Genomic DNA, 6,584 nt, shown 5'->3' with positions numbered 1-6,584 from the left:
AAAGATGAGATCAAAACAGCATTTTGTATTTTTTCTAGTTTACGAAGTAACCACATCAAAGGTAACTATAGAATTTCCTGTCATCTTCTTACTTTTTGGCCGGAAGAGCGCGGAATCATTTTGCAGAACAATATCCGGTACTCGAGCCCACGAAACCTCCCGCTGTAATATTTCAACCACATTGTTTGTTCATACGGTCCAGCCGTGTCAGCATGAGTGGAATCATAAAAGGGATAGTGAGTTTTTTCCGAAAAGGCGAAGAAGTCGCAATCGAACGCCACCGTAGCCGAGTTCTGGTTGACAAAGATAAACACACAAGAGTATTCGAATTTAAAAAACATCTGACAGAATTTTTGGGATTGAATGAGCAAGCTCTTCAATTTGGGGTTGGTGCTTTCTCGCCGAAGCTCTTTCGCCTGGCAAAATCGTCCACGGGCAAATGCGAGAACTTTGCTTTAGTAACAGATGGGAAGTGGCAACTAAAACTGCCAAATATAATATCTGACGAAGGCAGCAGTGAGCTCGACGGTAAGTCGTAGAACACTCTATTAGTCTGAATAGTTTTCAAACATGTCCAGCGGAGTTTAATGGTTACATCACTGTGGTAGTTCTGTAGTTAAGTTGTAAGATTAAATATTTATGTTGTTCTCTACTCGTTCTATTTTTCCCATTTGCTGTTTTTCGTGAAGAGAAAATTTGTGTTTTAGAAACGAGCTAACTAATAAAAAAATATCCCTTATAAATAATATTAGTGAGTAAAGTGGTTTAAATATAAGTTTCCATCTGTATTTCTGTGTAATGAATAACGCAACTTAACAGCAATAACAATTTCGCCTGCAAATCGTTGTATTTGATTTCGGTTGTTAGAATACAAAAATTTTCTAGATTGACAATCTGTTGTTTATCGCATTTATAATTAAAAGAAAATAATACCATATTCTATTGATTAGTCTCCGTGTTATGTCTTGTTTTCCTTTTAAATATCCATTCTACAGCGCTCAAATTTGTTCCGATGTTTTATAAGTCTAAGACCAAACCAATTTTCTTGGCTTGGTCTTGGTTCAAGTGGCTATACGAAGCAAGGATATTTCTCAGCTCGAACTTGGATATTTGAACATTGGTCTTTCGACATTTGCATATGGTTAAACTGCGGTGTCCCAAGCGATAGTCGTTCATGGTCTGGAAAAAATTGTCTCGCCCTCGCCACAATGGATTCTATATGGTCCAGCTCTCATCGATGTAAACAAAGGCACAAGCGCCCGCGATATTACAAAACGCCGGTTGCTTATTACAGCAACTCCATTGCAACACAAACGCTATTAATCCTGAGTGGTGATATTTCTGTGAATCCGGGCCCAGTACAAACAGCGACATCAAGCACCCAGAAGTCAAAACAAAAAACAAATTCCAAGCGTTACATGACGAAATGTGATTGCTGTGAGAAGACGATAAAAAGAAATCAAGCAAGCATAACTTGCTGAGCTTTTATTGGCTCTTTCCACCTGAAATGTTCCGGCCTGATAGCTTCTTCCTCTACCTGGTTATGCATTAACTGTCTGGGATTTGCCCTGCCCTTTTACAAGTGCTCTGACGCGGAAATGTTGGATGATACGCTCGATTTCTCCGCATCTCTTGATCCTGGACTTGATATTCATCCGCTCTGCTCTAACTCAGGCCAAACATGTGCATGTCACGGCTCCGTTGAAATGGTCTCCTCTTACAATTGCTTTGCTGTCTTCTACTTGGTCCTGGCCGTCTTGGAAGGGAATAGAATGACCTTAATTCAGAAACCGAGCAAATGAGACCAGTGTGTATGTTTCTGATATCATCCATTGCTGCAAATCGCCGCCATCTTGTAAATAGGTGTCATATTATCATCCTGAACAACAATGTCCCCACGGCTTACCCTGGGATTTTCGTAGATGCACCAAAAATTCAAAAATGGTTTTTTTTTCCCCTCTAATTCGTTGATTGGCGAGATATTTTAGTGTTCTTTACGCTCTGGTGTGTGAATCCCTTTTTTCCCGCCTTTCCAGAAATTTTTTTCACTTCGAAAAAAAAAAGTAGGGTCATCAACAAAAAAACTCTAATCGGCCAGATTAAGCCGAAAAAATTGCTCTTTCGGTACCCTGGGACTAGAAACGGAGTTCTAAACACTCATACGTATTAGACTAACTACCCTGATAAAAAATAATCGATTTTTTTAATTATGACAAAAAAGTCTAGTAGACCTTCATACCAGGGACAGGATCTGGTGCTCGGAAAGTCACTTTCACTTTTTTTTTTAGGGTTGGAGTAAGGGTTAAGTCTATAAATCACAAAGAAAAGAAGGGTATTGGAAAAAAGTTCCCCATATTTCTAATTAAATTTCCCGTGCACTGTCCAAATTTGGTACAAAACGATAAAATTGTCTTTGATTTAAAAATGTTTAAACATTGAACCAGCTTTTTTGATGGCTAGGGTCAACAACCAAACAAACATCATGTCATTTGCATCATTTATTTTCATTTAAATAACATAAAAATCACGAGACATATACAATAACACTTTAGTGGAAATCGTCCTTTTCGGGCTTACTCTTACATTTATTAAGACTTAAGGCTTCCTTAATGAAAATAGTGTAGGTTCATCAACAAAAATGACAACTTCTCAGAAATTGCTCATAATTTTGTCTAAATTGATTAAAACGTTGTGAAAAACATACAATGTATTGTCCATACGTCCTAAAGTGTTTCTGTGAAATAAATATTTCGTAATATTTAAACTTACGGCTTAAATTTCACTTCAAAGTAGATAAATGTAATAACGTCTTATCTTCAAAACATACAACTTTGAGAGAGAAAAAGCCGAAACTAACAACCTTCAGTGTAATAACTTTCAAACGTCCTTAACAACAATTGTATAACGTAGTCCACTTCCAAAAATGGTCTCTTTTAGCTAAAATCTGAATTTTTTTACTGATTTTTATTCAAAGGTGTGCATTTTCGCCCTTCACTGAGTTCAGTCTTTGGAAGTAGGCTCATCAAGAAAAATCAAATTTTTCATTTAATTTAATGTTTTTCGCTTATTGGTGCAATTTGACAGGTCTAAAATATTAAACGGTGCATATATTCTTCTCCCATATAAAAAAAATTCACGTTACCCTGGTATTTTACCTGGTGATATCCATGGGAAATTCTCTCTAGGGCAGCGAAATGTAGGCAAATCAGCAAAAATGTAGGCCTATTTAGAAACGCTCATATTCTTCTTCAATTAATTTTTAAGCGTTTTCCTTTGCACATAGTAAAGACTAAGATTTCAATATTCATACCCTTTTGTCTAGACAACTGTAAATTTCAAAGTAACAGTGAAATGTACATTTCAATTTAGACAAAAGCCTATCTAACCAATGCTATATAATTCAGTAATGACTACATGAGGTCACTTCTTCTGCAAGCCTTCAAACCGCGAGTACACGCTTTTTTTGCTCCGTGATTTATACTATTTGGCACCCTTAAAACCCTACGCACAGGCAATCTTATTATTGGGAAAGAGGTGTAAGGTGCTCGGGTGACTTTCTTGGACATTCTTTCCCCATTGCAGAGTGAATATCCTCCATGGTAAGGGTAACCCTGAAAAAAAAAATACTTCTAAATTGTTAGCGTCACGGTAAATTTATGACACCAGTGAACTTAACTGACCTCCTGATGATGCCCATCCATTTTAAAGACAGCTGACCGAATAAAACACAAATTCTCACAAACTTCTCATAACAGCACCTAACATAAAAGAAAAAATAAAGAACTCTGAAAATACTTTTTCAACAGCTTTCTAACAACGACCAACATAAAGAATTTAAAAAAGATCTTTCCAAAGATACCATTTAGACCGAATTAGACTAAAATAAGACGCACATATCTAATTTGGAAAAAGAGGTAGGCTCATCAACAACTGCCGTAGGCTCATCAACCACTGCAGTAGACTCATATACAACGGCCGTAGGCTCATCAACAAAACGAAGGCTCATCAACAAGGACCGCAGGGTCAACAACGAGGATCATAACCCTAATATTTGTCCCTCACGGTCGAAGGTGCCCACACCTAACCCTGGTACACTTAAACTTACCTACCTTCTTTGGATTTTAAGATATGGCTCTCCGCTTTTGAACTCAGCAATATCGGGAGTTGTTTTCAATGTGGTGCAAGTTTGGTTGTATTTGATCACATTAGAAACGAGAACTGACTGTTCGATTTTAGCGATGTGGGCACTTTCAACCAAGTCATGGTTTCCAACGAAACATAGCTAAAAAACCCCAATATTTTGCGATCACGTGATTTAAATGATAACTAACTTATCCTCAGATAACCCTGAGATAACCCTGCTATTAAGGAAACTCGAAAACTTTAGGCCAAAAAAAAAATGCCGTCCAGGTATATGTATAACATTGCACTCAATGTCCTTGCGATAAAATTTTCGACCTAGAAGACACACTAAAATTAAGTCACAAATGTAACTCTGCTAACTTAAGAGTTAATCCCTTGAAAAAATTACACACTTATCCTGTGTAGTTGAAATGCTTCTTGTTCAAAAATCATGTGATTTGGCCGAAAGTTTTTTGCTATACAACACGAAATATACCCTAGGAGGTGTGAAAAAGGTCATGTGGGCACCTTCCCCATCTACGTTTTTTGCATTTTACTCACTCATGTATTGTTTAATCGCGTGCAAGTAATCACAGAAAGTTAGAAGTCATTAACCTTCTTTTGCTGCTGGGCTACAAGTGATTAAAGTTTGGGTAATGTGGGCACCTTCAACCAAAATGAATTAAATTTTATTTTTTGTTTTAATTTTTTTTCTCTACGAAAATGTAACTTTTTAAGACAAACTAAACGGCATTTTAAAGAAACGTCATTCAACAAAATAATAACGGCATTCCAAGCAATTTCTACCTTATTTAGAAAGTTATAGTGCTTTAGGGAAAAGGTTATTTCACTAGCAGCTAAGATTTTCAATTTTCAAAATAGGCACATTGCAACTGCTATAACTCTTAATGTATACTATAAAACATTAAGTTATCCTTTGAGGACCAGCAGCAACGGCAGCACAACACGTACAAAAAGTTTTGAATTTGTAGCTCAAAGATCAGTGAAGGTGCAGCCTTTAAAGGGGTTGGGTTACTATATACATAGGACAATTTTAAGTTAAATTTCAATAATACAGACAGGTCGCATTGACAGGTTTAATTCTTTTGTGCAAAATATTGCATTATGGCTGGTAAATAATCACAGGAGGTTTTAAGGAATTAACCCTCGGCCGTTGCTCAGCAGGTAGCTTTTCAATTTTTCAACATGTGGGCAAATTCGACCAAAAGAGCAAAGGAATATAAAATTCTTAAATTTTGCTGACTCAGCAACAAAATCGCTATCTTTTAAGAACATTAGTCAACAGAACGCACATTTCTACGTAATTCTTGCGAAACCTCGTCAAAATTGGCTGTAATGGAAATTTTTTACGAATTTTTTTCATTTACCCTTGGAGAGATATATTTCAGTGCCCACTACATGAATACCCCTTTCTCGGAAGTTTTCCAGCGGTGAGTACACGATTTTTGTGCTCCATGATTTTTACTATTTGGCACCCTTAAAACACTAGGCACAAGCAATCTAACTATTGGGAAAGGAGTATAAGGTGCATGAGAAACTTCCTAGTACATCTTTTCCTGATTACATGCGGTTGCTTCTGCGCAGGCTTTGGTCAAAGTTTAAGGGTGCAATTTGACCATGCATTATGATGTGGGACCTTGTTATTACAACTTCAGGACCCTGTAGTGACGTTGTTATGTTATATTGTGCTTACTACAGTTGTAAGAAACCTTTTAGTGTTGGTTGTGGTAAAATCGCTTCGTTTGGTTATGAGTTATGACGTCATTTGTGTCAAATTTTCAACTGCTAATATCTTTGCAACATTTTAATTTTATATCAAAAAAATTACACCTTTAGTTCACCTCAATATAAGGCAAAGGCATTGCAAATTTGAAAAAAAAAACGGTTAAATCCTTGCAAAGTTGCCATTTCCACAGACACCATCAAACGATCATTTCCCAAATGCTGCATCACGAACGCACTTGATGGCACTGAAGACGACATTCTCTGGGAAGATATGGATGAGAGTGATCCGTTTGCTGATGATGGAGCGGAGTCAATTGTAGACGAAGAAGGGAACTTTTCTATGCTGGTGAAGAGGAAGTTTCCGTCCTGGATGTGAACGAACAAGAATACCGTGACATTTTTGGTGAAAGTGACATTGATGAAGGTGATTTCAATGGATTTTAATTTTAATCGGACAACAATGAAACTTTGTTGTGTAGCTTTTATCGATTGAAAAGTTCATCACGGAATGTATATTAGTTTCAGGTAAATATTTTAAAAGTTGTTAACAGATTACAACTTGTTTATGATTTTGGCGAACGTGTTTACAAGGGTTATGCTTCACTTTACTCGTGTTTGTACATATAAGGACAGAAACTTGTTCGAAAAAATTATCTTTAATTAAGATTATTTTGTATATAAAATGTTAGCGAATAGACGTTTCAGTTTCTAGTTTG

Source organism: Pocillopora damicornis, chromosome 3, assembly GCF_964200805.1.
Source record: "Pocillopora damicornis chromosome 3, jaPocDami1.2, whole genome shotgun sequence".
In the NCBI taxonomy this organism is placed as follows: domain Eukaryota; kingdom Metazoa; phylum Cnidaria; class Anthozoa; order Scleractinia; family Pocilloporidae; genus Pocillopora; species Pocillopora damicornis.
This window is presented reverse-complemented; position numbering follows the sequence as displayed.